This window comes from Henckelia pumila, chromosome 1 (assembly GCF_033568475.1).
Source record: "Henckelia pumila isolate YLH828 chromosome 1, ASM3356847v2, whole genome shotgun sequence".
Classification (NCBI taxonomy): Eukaryota; Viridiplantae; Streptophyta; class Magnoliopsida; order Lamiales; family Gesneriaceae; genus Henckelia; species Henckelia pumila.
In genome coordinates this window covers 62,933,875-62,946,308 of record NC_133120.1, presented here as the reverse complement: position 1 = coordinate 62,946,308, position 12,434 = coordinate 62,933,875, and positions in this window count along the sequence as shown.

Here is a 12,434-nt window from a genome sequence, read left to right as displayed (position 1 = left end):
CCACTAGCTTGTTCATCCTCTTTGAGGAAATATGACCTAGTCTAGCGTGCCAAAGGTTTGCCGGGTTTTGACTATCGATTTTCCTTTTGTTTGTTATCGCCGGTTTGTCAATACAATTAATTGGAACGTCTTTTAGTTTTAAATTGTATAGATCGTTTTCAAGTTGTCCATTTCCAATTAAACATTCATTCTTGTAAATACTGCAAATCCCATTCACAAAATTACAAGAATAACCATCTCTATCAAGCATAGAAATAGAAATAATGTTTTTAATTAAATCTGGCACAAATAAAACATCTCTCAACAATAATTTAAAACCATTCTGCAATATCAAACAAACATCTCCAATGGCCGTAGCTTCAACTCTGGAACCATTCCCGAGCCTCAGCTGGGTCTCACCCATTCTAAGCCTGCGACTTCTTGTCATCACCTGCAAATCATTGCAAATGTGAGAACCACATCCGGTATCCAATACCCAAGAAGTTGTATTAAGTGACATGTTTATTTCGATATAGAACATACCCTTTGCAGTTCCTAACTGCTCAAGATACTCCTTGCAGTTGCGCTTCCAATGACCCGGCTTCTTGCAGTAATGGCAAACATCCTTGGATTTTCCATTGTTTGAAGCCTTTGTCTTTTGCTTCTTCTCGGGTTCCACTTTCTTGGGTGGGGCAGAACGTTTCTTGCCCTTCATACTTGGCCCCTTCTTTGTAGAAGATGAGGAGCCCACCAAGAAAGCTGGCTTATCCTTCTTAAGTGTGGATTCATATGTAACGAGCATATTGACCATCTCTTCAAGGGTGGCCTCTATCTTGTTCATATTAAAATTTATCACGAATCCATCAAATGAGGAAGGAAGAGATAGAAGCAACAAGTCCACATTGAGTTCATGCTCCAACACCAAATCAAGGGTCGCTAACTTCTGTATGAGCCAAATCACTCGTACCCCATGATCACGGACCGAAGTCCCTTCACGCATGCGGCACGTCATCAACTCCTTAACAGTAGAGAACCTTTCAGCCCTCGACTGAGCCCCAAAAAGTTCCTTGAGTTGCGTGTGAATGTCAGCAGCATTCACCGTGTCCTCAAATCGCCTCTGGAGTTCATCAGACATCGAGGCTTGCATATAGCATTTGGTCTTGATGTCATGGTCACACCATGCATCAAGCTTGGCCAATTCCTCCGGACTTATGTCAGCTGGTGCTTCCTTCGGAGGTGCTTTCTCTAACACGTAGAGCATTTTCTCCGAAGTTAAGACAATCTTCAACTTCCGGAACCATTCCGTATAGTTGGCGCCAGTCAGCTTGTTTTGTTCGAGGATCGAGAATAAAGGATTTCGCGAATTCATTGTATGAAATACTGAAAAGGAAAAACAGACATATATCAATGATTGTTTAACAATTTACTAAGACATAAAATAGGCGAATTTAATTTTATGAATCTCACTCCCACTATTTTAACGATTTCACCACCCTCTAGTGAAAACGGGAAACTTTTTCCTTAGTGAGAACATGGAGTCCAATTGACAAACTTATGGTCCCGAATAATATCAGCCAACCATAATTCTCAAAAGGTAGAGCCCAATTGCTTCCAAAGCAACCCTCATGTATTTACCTCATGTCCAATAAGGGCCCAATAATATGACGCCGTTTTAAAGTGACATGTCAAGATGACCCATCAATATTAAGTTGTGATGGACGGTCGCCATGTGGATCCCCCAATAATATGAGCCGATCCCATGGGAGTTCCACCCAACTTACAACATTTGTCGATCCAATGTACAGCTTTCCGACGGACGGGCCCCCCCAATAATATGAGCCGGACCGTATCCGCGGGTAGCATCACATACATTGACCGTTGATGGAAGGTAGGAACATTTAAACAATATTTAAATTTCCTTTATTTATCTTGATATAAATTTTAAATCATATTTAAAATGAGGGATTTTTAATTATAAAAATATTTGTCTCATCATATTTAATTTATTGCATGCATTGCCGGATTCACGCAATTTATGTCTAAACATGCATACAATCATAATATCACATATTATATAGGATGATCGATTCCATTTCTAATTTGACCCGTGGTTGCCAATCACGGGTCTTAGTCCAATCCTAGGTAATATGCAGTATGCAAATGCAATCCTATTACATATGCTTCCAATTTACATTTCTTCAGTCTTCATTGTCTGCTGGGCCCACCATCTTCAAATCTTGATCTCCCACTAAATCTAATGTATTTACAATAAATAACAATGACAAGTAGGGGATACATTTTTAGGGGGTGGGAACGGGCTATAAACCAAGCCCACTTTTATTACATATGACATTCATATCGGGCCATAAACCAGGCCCATTAATAAAACCAACAACAATAAAGACAAAATGTAAATTCCTAACATACACCTAAAAAATTGGTCATGGCAATCGATCATCCTTATCCAATAACATTTAATTCAAAATTAATTTATTGGATAACATGCTGTGGCAATTCAAATTTAAACAAGATAAAATCATATTTTATATATAAAATCACATTTCACATATAAAATCATATTTTATCTCCATATCAAATAAAATCATATTTTATCTATAAAATCCAATTTTACAAATAAAATCATATTTTATCTAATATATCATAAGATCATATCTTATCATCAATTGTACCAAAATAATTGATTTCAAAATTCAATTTACGGATAAAATATTAAAATTTTCCAAAAATTCAAATTTATCCAAAATCAATTTTAAAATTTACGGACTCGAACAATTCGATCCGATATCTCGTGAACCAATCAAAACAATTTTTGACCGGACCAAAAATAAAATTTTAAATATTAAAATTAATAAAAATATAATTTTTCCCGCGGGCCGCCCGGGACACTCCCGGGCCGGCCCGCACCCGGGGCGCGGGCCGGGGCAGCCCGGCTGCCCCCTTAGGGCAGCAACGTTTGCTGCCCTGGCGGCGCCTGGCGCCGCCGCTAGGCGGCGCCGTGCGTCGCCCTGGGCGGCGCCGAGCGCCGCCCCTGGGCGGCGCTGTGCGCCGCCCTGGGCAGCGCCGAGCGCTGCCCTGCGCAGCGCCCAGCGCTGCGCTGGGCAGCGCACAGCGCTGCCCTGGGCAGCGCCGTGCGCCGCCCTGGGCGGCGACGGTCGCCGCCCTGGGCGGCGCCGTGCGCCCCCTTTGGGCGGCGCCGTGCGCCGCCCCTGGGGGCAGCGACCATCGCTGCCCCCTCCGGGCAGCGATCCAATCGCTGCCCGGGTTTCGCCCCCCGGAAAAAAAATTTTTTTTTTTTTTTATTAAAAATATTTATTTTGTTTCAAAAACCGAGACTCAAAAATTTTGTACAATTGATTAATTCAATCGATTGATCTGAGCAACCTGGCTCTGATACCACTGTTGGAAAACTGGCGAGTTCCCAGACCAATTACGATTGATACCCGGTGCAGCGGAAGTTTAAAAATTTTCTCATGGAACGTTTCCATGGTTTGGGTATCAACCGTTCATCGATTGAATTACGTGTGTGTAAAATTTAAATAACAATTAAATAAATTTTACCTCAAATCTCGCAACGAGATTAATGGACACCAACAGAACAATTCTGCTCTTGTTGTCTCTCCCTGGAACCGATGAACGCCTTCAATCAGGTCCACGAACAGAGGTTTAATCCCTCTGATAGATTGCACTAGAAAATCTATCAGAAGTTTTCTGCGAAGAGAATACACGAATTTGATTCGTTATTCCTTACTGCGATTCAAAATCACAGACCGGAATTTTCTCGGGCAGAGTGAAGGGGGGCGGCCGAAATATGTTTGAGAGAGGGTAGGGTTTTCGAAAATTGCTCTCAAAATATGACCTGTTGTGTGTAATTTCTGTACTGAAATAACTTATTTATAATGCAGGCCACTAACACCTTAGGGCCCATTAGTCATAAGCTGGGGCCCGACAAGCAAAGCCCGCTCGTTCAGAAATTAATATAAAATTCATCGTGACTCCGATTGATGAAACGATTTCACCAATGTGCACAGAAACCATTTCTGCACGTTTTAAAGTCAAAATAAATTTTCCTGAATCCGAATTCAGTGGTTTCCAAAAATGTCCATCCCTATGTCATTTTAGGAAATCCTACTCCCTTACTCTTATTTAAGAAGTCCAACTCCTTAGTTCATTAAATTTAACTCTTTAAATTTAACTATCTCAACGGGGATTAAAACTCCATTACACTGTGTGACCCTCAATGGTTCAGGGATACAGCTAGCCGTGGGCTCACAACTCCTTGTGACTCGGAACAACACTTTCCGACTTGCCCAACGAATCATGGTAAAGCGCCTAGCAACATCGCCCCATGATTCCCTAGGTATCACTGATAGTGCCTACAAGAACCAGTAGATTTTGGTTAACGTACAGTACGGTCCCTTCATCCATATATCCCGATCGAATCAACAACCATTGGTATATCGAGAGTCGCTCAAGATTCGATAACTATGCAATACATCTTGAAGATCAAATTAGTGACATCGCATGTGCTACTAAGAAACCATTTCTTAAATCACATCAAGTACTCTGGCCAGAGATTTGTCACACTAATATCTCCTCAGATCGCATAGGATATCCACACTCGCAAGTATGTGGTGAATCCTTGACAACAATGCATTGACTCCTATATGTGTCGTAACTGTACCCAATCTCGACACCTGATGACCCCCTCAGAGTCGGTAAACGAGTCAAAGCACAGTACTAGCATATAGAGTCTCCATGATGTTTCAAGTCGTAAGGACTAATGGTGTACAACCAAAACCGCGGACTTTATCCACTCGATAAGTGATAACCACTTGGAAAGTCCGGATAGGGTAGTTCGACTATTCATCCTATGAATATCCATTTGCATGCTTCGAACATCTCTATGTTCCCTACCAATGAAACGTGGTACTCCGCATCGCAAATGCTAGTCTCAAACTCGAGCGATCCTTATCCTTATTATCGGACGGCTCAATCGACTAGGAACGGTTTTAGAATATACAGTGACTATAAGATGTATTTCATGATAGACATCTCCATGTTCTACCACATCTTACATACACTATAGTATATTCAAGGTCTTTATCAAAACAACAATAGTATATCACAATATAACAATATGAAGTAATATAAAGTCATTGCCATAATAGTGTAAATAATATTAAACAAAAGATTGTTTATACAAAGAGTCAACAAAGCCCATAGCCACACAGTTGGCTCACTGGGCACCCACTCTTACAAAAGTGACTGATTCGAATGCTAAGAAGGTTGGTACTGATACTGGGATTGCTGAGGCTGAAACTGAACAGGCTGATTCTAAAAAGATCTCTGCTGCTGCTGAGGAGCTATCTGATTTCCTCGTTGCATCAAAAGTCCCGCTTTGGCTCCCTATGCCTGATCCATAGCATCTGCAAAGTTTTTGGGTCTCCCGGTATTGACCAGTGTAAAGATCTCAGGATTCAAGCCATTGATAAAGTGATCGGCCTTGGCTTCCTCGTGATCTGCAATGTGACGTGCGAACCTCAAGAAACTGTCAAACTTACTCACGTACTCCTCGATACTCAGATTTCCCTTGCTTCAGATTTGCAAATTCGGCACCCTTTTCCTTTCGATACGAGACCAAAAAGAACCGCTTGTAGAACTCGATTTTGAACAAACTCCAAGTGATAACGGTGCCTCGATTCTCATTGGCCCTCTTGGTCGTGGTCCACCAATTCTTGGCAACACCCTGAAGCTGGTGAATGACTAACCTGATTCTGCGGTCATCGGTATAGTCAAGGGAATCAAAGAGCTGATCAATATCCTGTAGCCAACTCTCACAGCCAATGGAGTTCTTGGTGCCAGTCAAGGTAGGCGATCGGAAAGATCAAAATCTCTTCAATAGAGTCTCCATCGGGGTCGCAGTTGCATCAAACTGATCCACTCAAGTACTATCCTGATCATTCGGAGGAGTTATAACTGGCGGCGGATTCTCAGTAGAAGGAGGAGTCAAAGGTGGTGGATTCCTTCTCAAAGAATGACGAGGTGCCATCTGATATCAAAGGTTAGGACACAATATCTCAAACTCAATCTCAATCTCAATCAAACTCTGCTCTGAGTACTCATGAATCTCAATGATATCCAATGACAGATAATAGCAAATTTACAAATATATATATATATATATCACGTAATTCATGCTTTATAAATTAAATCACAAATCATGTAATTCAATTAATTCAAGAATCAATAAAGCATGCTTGCACGTATTTAAAATAATCATTTAAATAAATCAATCACATTCGAGAATTCAATTCATGCGGACTCGATCTACCCCGCTCGCTCTAGTTCAAATCCAAGAATCTTATCTCTCTGATACCACTTAATGTGAGATCTCGTTTCTAATCTACTAATCTCGATTAATAAAACACAATCGAACACGAGAAGCCGCGGAATAACGAATCAAAATAATATTTTATTTATTTATTTATTTTTTAAAGGAACACGCGCGCCCGCGCATGACACTCTGCCGGCCACGCGCGCCCGCGCGAGGATCCTCGCAGGCCCGCGCACAGCCCTCGGGCAAAAAACCCTTTGCTGCACAAAGAGGCGCGCCCGCTCGTGCCTCTCGGGTTGCTGAAACCTGGAACTGAAATATTCACTCCACAAGCTCAAAACAACACTCCAAACAACCAAGGTTCCAACCATAGCTTAAACATGAAATCATAAGCTTGAAACACCAACAAAAGAGGTTAACAATACAAGTTCGACGACATAATCCGATCGACTAATCAAAACAGTATAAGTCCAAAAGGTACAGCCCTACGACACACGGTGTCTCACTTCTATCATTCTCACCCCGAGCTAACCCAAACGACTCAGTCCTGCTCCTGATCCTCCTGTTGCCAAGTACACATACAAACAAAGACAACAGCCGGATAAACCGGTTAGAAATATAATTTCTAAGTAAAAGAGACAGACATGCAATGTCAGATAAACATCTCATAACGAAAAGTATCAATCAATAACAATTCAAAATGAGAATGAATGTATGCATGACTTAAAACTCGGGACTATCAAATCAGATAATCGAAATATCAATCGGTATTCGGTTGGGATCCCGGGGCCAAGTCTTCACAACAACTCACCGACACACCCATTCGGGATGGATGTCGTTCAACTCAACCCCTAGACTTCAGAGCAACTATAAGAAGTATTCTGGCACTTGGAAAAACTCGAAATCCAAAGCCACTTTAATATAGCTCCCTAAAACGTCTATCTTCAAAACGAATCGAATAATCGGCTCAATATGAATGCAAGTGTAAACAATTAATCAATCAAGTTCACACAAGCAATTAACATGTAGTATGTGATTTTCGGGGCTCGAGAATCAATCGAACTCAAGTATTCTACCCCATTCGTATTCGATGTCATCTTTTACCTTTCAAGTCCGTCGAGGATTCAAATCTGAAAATAACAACGAACTCAAATAAATAATCAATCGAATCACAACAAATCGAAACAACGAAAACTCAATCAATATACCATCTTCGATTCTCAATTCGATCAACTCCCAAGTTCGATCCAAACCCGAAACTCCAATCCAAATCTGAAAATGAAGATTATACGGATTCGGTGTCAATCCAACAACTCAAACAAACCCGGAAATAAACCGAACAAACCAACGATAATCTAAAACTCGATTTCGACGGCATAACGGCTATAACCGGTCAAACAAAAAATCTCCAATAACAAAAAACAATCTCAAACCATCCATATCAACTGCTCAATCAACAAAACAATCCAAAATCAACCAAACTTCAACAAAATCCAACAACTCCATTTTCGAAACTAGGCTCCAAAATTCATATAAAATCCAAACTTCGTTCTTTTTCCGAACCGACTTCGAATACACGATCTATGCTAGCTCAAGAACAACATACTCCAAGATTATCAAATTCTGACAATCCAACAAAAATCAAAGTTCGAGAATCGTAGCAAAACTTACGTCAGAACGAAGCCCTCGTTGCGGTGATCGTGAAACTCAACTCGGAACCAAAATCTGACGGTCGGATCGTGAGAATCAGGGGAAGGAAAAGCTTGAAGAAGCGTCTCCCATGGCTTCTCGCTTCAGTACGTACGAATGGAGAGGAAATGAGTGATGTGATGGAGAGGATGGTAACTTGATTGAGATATTATAAAAAATCCAACTTTTGCATTTCGGTCCCTGAAACTCCCAATTTAATTTGATTCAATCCCGGCTCAATAAATCTCCAAAATAATAATAATCAATTCCAATAATCACGAAAAGTAATTAATTTCAGGGCCTTATAGGTAGCTTCTCAACAATTTCCGCCACTTGGAAGGATTCGCTCAACGTCATCCCCTCAGAGTGAATCTCGTGAAGAATCACTTAGATATCTTGAACTTGGCTGATAACTGGCTTGGAATCCACCATCTTAAAATTCAGAAAGCGGCCTACAAGAAACTTCTTGGCCCCCGCATCCTCGGTTTTGTACTTTCTGTCAAGGGATTCTCACAGCTCTTTGGCCGTTTTCTTTTCGCAATACACATTGTAGAGCGAATCTGCCAATCCGTTCAGTACGTAATTTCGGCATAGGAAATCTGAATGATTCCATGCCTCCAAAGCACTGACGGATTCAACATCTCCCTCACCCTCCTTGAGCTTAGGAGCATCCTCCGAGAGGAATCTGGCCAGGTTCAACGTCGTCAAGTAGAAGAGCATTTTCTGCTGCCACCTCCTGAAGTCCGCACCAGTGAACTTCTCAGGCTTTTCTCCGTGACTGTTAGGAACAGGAACGACAGCACCACGTGGGGCAACAGGAGGAACGACTGTAGTAACCCAGAGACCATTTTAAGATAATAATATGTTAAACATGATTAATGGTTGGTAATTAATCAATTTTGGAGTATTGTTGGACTTCGGAAGAGAATTTGGGCTTTTGACTTTGGGCCGGATCGGAAGCTCCGAACCCAGATCGGAAGCTCCGATCCCAGCCACTTCGGAAGCTCATCGGAAGCACAGAGATCGGAAGCTCCGATCCCGGAACGGAAGTTCCGATCTCCAGCTGCCAGCAATGTTCGATGACTCAGCCGCGAGTTTTGACAAGTGTTGGACGTAGAGCAGATCGTAAGCTCCGATCGGGCGATCGGAAGTTCCGATCCTGGCATGTCACACATGCACGCAATGAGCTGGATCGGAAGCTCCGATCCTAAAATCGGAAGTTCCGATCCTGGCCGGGAATTTTGCCTATAAATAGGACTCGTTCGATTTCATTTTGAAATACGAATTCCCGAGTTTCTTTCTTCAGTTATATAGTGTGAATTATACACTTGAGGGCCCTATCAGTTATAATAGAGGTTCTGAAATAACCAAGGTGTGGTTATAGTCATCCGGGACTAGCGACTCCAAAGGGCTAACTACGGACGAAGGTATGGTCCGAGAATCTATTTAAGTTTTGGGAGTATTTATTAGCTTAATTAAGGTTTATAGAATTTATGTAGTGATACGGTGAACTTTTGAATATAGGCTTGGAACCTAGGATCCTATTATACTTGAACTAGCCTAGAGGTACGTACACATTGACTGAGATTGCCAGCGAGTATAAATGTTTATATGTTGCATTTATTTGGCATTATTATATGGCATGATATATGATTTACCGCTTTCTATATTCATATGTCATGTGCATATACACGTTGAGCCTATACCTTGTTATACCTGACTATAGAGCCGCTCAGCTCTATACTCGATAGTCTGTCACTGAGAGTACCGCGACGGCGGGGGCATTTATGTCTGTCTACTCTGGTGTACTAGACGAGTGTGGTTGCACCCAGAGGTTGATCTGTGCTGTAGTAGCCCGCAACCAAAATCAGTAATTAAGGGATTAATCATAATTACTTGGGTAGAGTTCGGAAGCTCCGAAGGTGAGATCGGAAGCTTCGATCAGGATCGGAAGTTCCGAACAGGATCGGAAGCTCCGATCGATATTACGTCAGGCATGACGTGTGGCAAAATCGGAAGCTCCGATCAGGACCGGAAGCTCCGATCACCCCTATCCAAAGTCAACAAGTGATATTTTGACACGTGGCAGATCAGGATCTTCGGAAGCTCCGATGGCAGGATCGGACGTTCCGATCGAGGTTCGGACGTTCCGATCGAGGATCGGAAGTTCCGATCGTTGTCTATAAATAGAAGGCCGAGACTTCACTTTCATTTGCCAATTCCGAGTTCTCCTTTCCATTCTAGTCCTTTTGGAGCTGTTCTAATCTTCTTAGGCTTGGTCCGGAGGTCGGCGAGGCGTTCAGTAGTTGTAGCGGAGTTGTGCCCAAGTTCTGGAGGCATCGACATCAAAGGGCTAACGACGGACGAAGGTATAGCTTTTGCTTCCTATAAATATTTAGGAGTATGCAATAGCTTAGTTAAGGCTTTTAGAGCACTTTAATGATAGTAGTATCATTTGGCAGTATAGAGCAGACTATAGGCGTGGACCTAGAGTTGGTAGAGCTTGCACTGTATTGAGGTACGAAAGTACTGTTCGAGATATCCTGACTGAGTATGCATGTATTATGTGACTGCATGATTTATATGCCATGATATTATGCTGCATTCATTTGCATCTTGCTGTGTCTCTTTCGAGATGTCTGTTAGTAGGGTTGTACCCTATCCTGTTAGTGGATGGACTTCCATCGATTTGGGTCCGGCGTATCCACGGTTATCTCGGTATGGGAGCCACCTCCTGAAGCGACGGCACAGCGTGCTACATACCAGGGCCCGGTCTGTCTCTGTTATCTGATCATTGACCTCGAGTCTATAGGGAGTTCACTTTGCATGCATATATACTCATACTCTCACACTGAGCATTTTATGCTCACGTCTCGTACTCTGTATTTTCTGGACACCCTATTCCATGGGACAGGTTTGCGATTGGACGAGGAGGGTGGATCCAGGAGGGGCTAGTCAGCGGTTGGCCAGCTGGAGCTTCGCTTAAGTTTTATTACTGTTGTTTTGGGTTTATATAGCTATTCGATTTGGTTGTATATTATTGGATAAATTACAGATTCATTTACTTGGGATTGTATAATGTTTATGGTTTCCGCAGTTTTATTCTGATATCTGTTTAATTAAGTAAATTGCATGCATAAGTTATGTTTAGTAGGTGATCCGGGTAAGGGTCACTACATTTATGGTATCAGAGCATGCAAAAGAATTCTTGGGATTTAGTCTCATCTTGAGGTATTTTTGTAGATGTCAAATCGTGACGACCGGAGTTCTCATGGCAGTATTGGTGGGCGTTGGGGTGATGCCGACTGGGAGCCTCGTCGAGAACGGCGTCATCGTCATCATGACGACGAGCATTTCACTGTGCGTCGATTCTTAGCTATGGGTCCTAAGCCCTTAGTTGGAGGTGAGTCTCCGGAGGATGCGTAGAACTGGTTAGACCGCATGGAGACGACTTTTCAGACTTTCCAATGCACCGAGGAGCAGAAGGTGGAGACCCTTGGCTATCTTCTGGATGGGCGTGCGCGCAGGTGGTGGAGGTTTACTTCTGCACCTTTTGTTGCGGCGAGAGGAGTGGCCACCTGGGCCGAATTCCGCACAGCTTTCCAAAAGCGGTATTTTTCTCCTGCACTCCGTCAGTCGAAGGCAGGCGAGCTACTGAGTCTGCGACAGGGAGCCATGTCTATTGATGAGTATCAGCAGAGGTTCTTTGATCTGCTATCCTATTGCCCCGAGATTGCTGATAGCTCAGAGATGAAGTATAATCTGTTCCTTCAGGGCCTTAACCCTGAGATCCACGACCGTGTGGCGGTTGGCGACGACATGTCCTACGAGGGTTTGGTGAGCCGTTGTCGCCAGGCAGAGGACAGCATTCGGCGAAACAGGTCTTTCCCTCAGTCGAGGCCTGCTAGTTATTTGGGTCCCCGTGCCCAAACTTTCAAGAAGTCTGGATCTTCTTCTTCCTCTGGTTCTGGAGGTGTTGTTCGTTACGGTAAGAAGGACAAGTGTGATCACTGTGGGAAGAACCATCCATCCGACAAGTGCCGTAGAGCTTCTGGAGCTTGTTTCCGTTGTGGAGAGACTGGTCATATCCGGAGAGATTGTCCACTGTCTGGGGAAGGCGGTTCTGGTTCTGGTTCAGGATCGGGTTCTCAGGCCACCGTACAGCAGAGGTCGCAGGGACAATCTGCTGAGAGTTCTCATTTGAGGCCACGAGCTTCTGACCAGGTGTTTGCCCTGAGACATGATCAGGCAGTGGAGGAGAATGAGAAAGTCATCGCAGGTACATTTCTGCTTTATGGTATACCTGCTCTTGTACTTATTGACACTGGTGCATCTCATTTCTTCATTTCTGCACGTTTTGTTAAGAGGCATAAGTTACCATGCATTGCACTAGACGTAGTGATGTCTATTT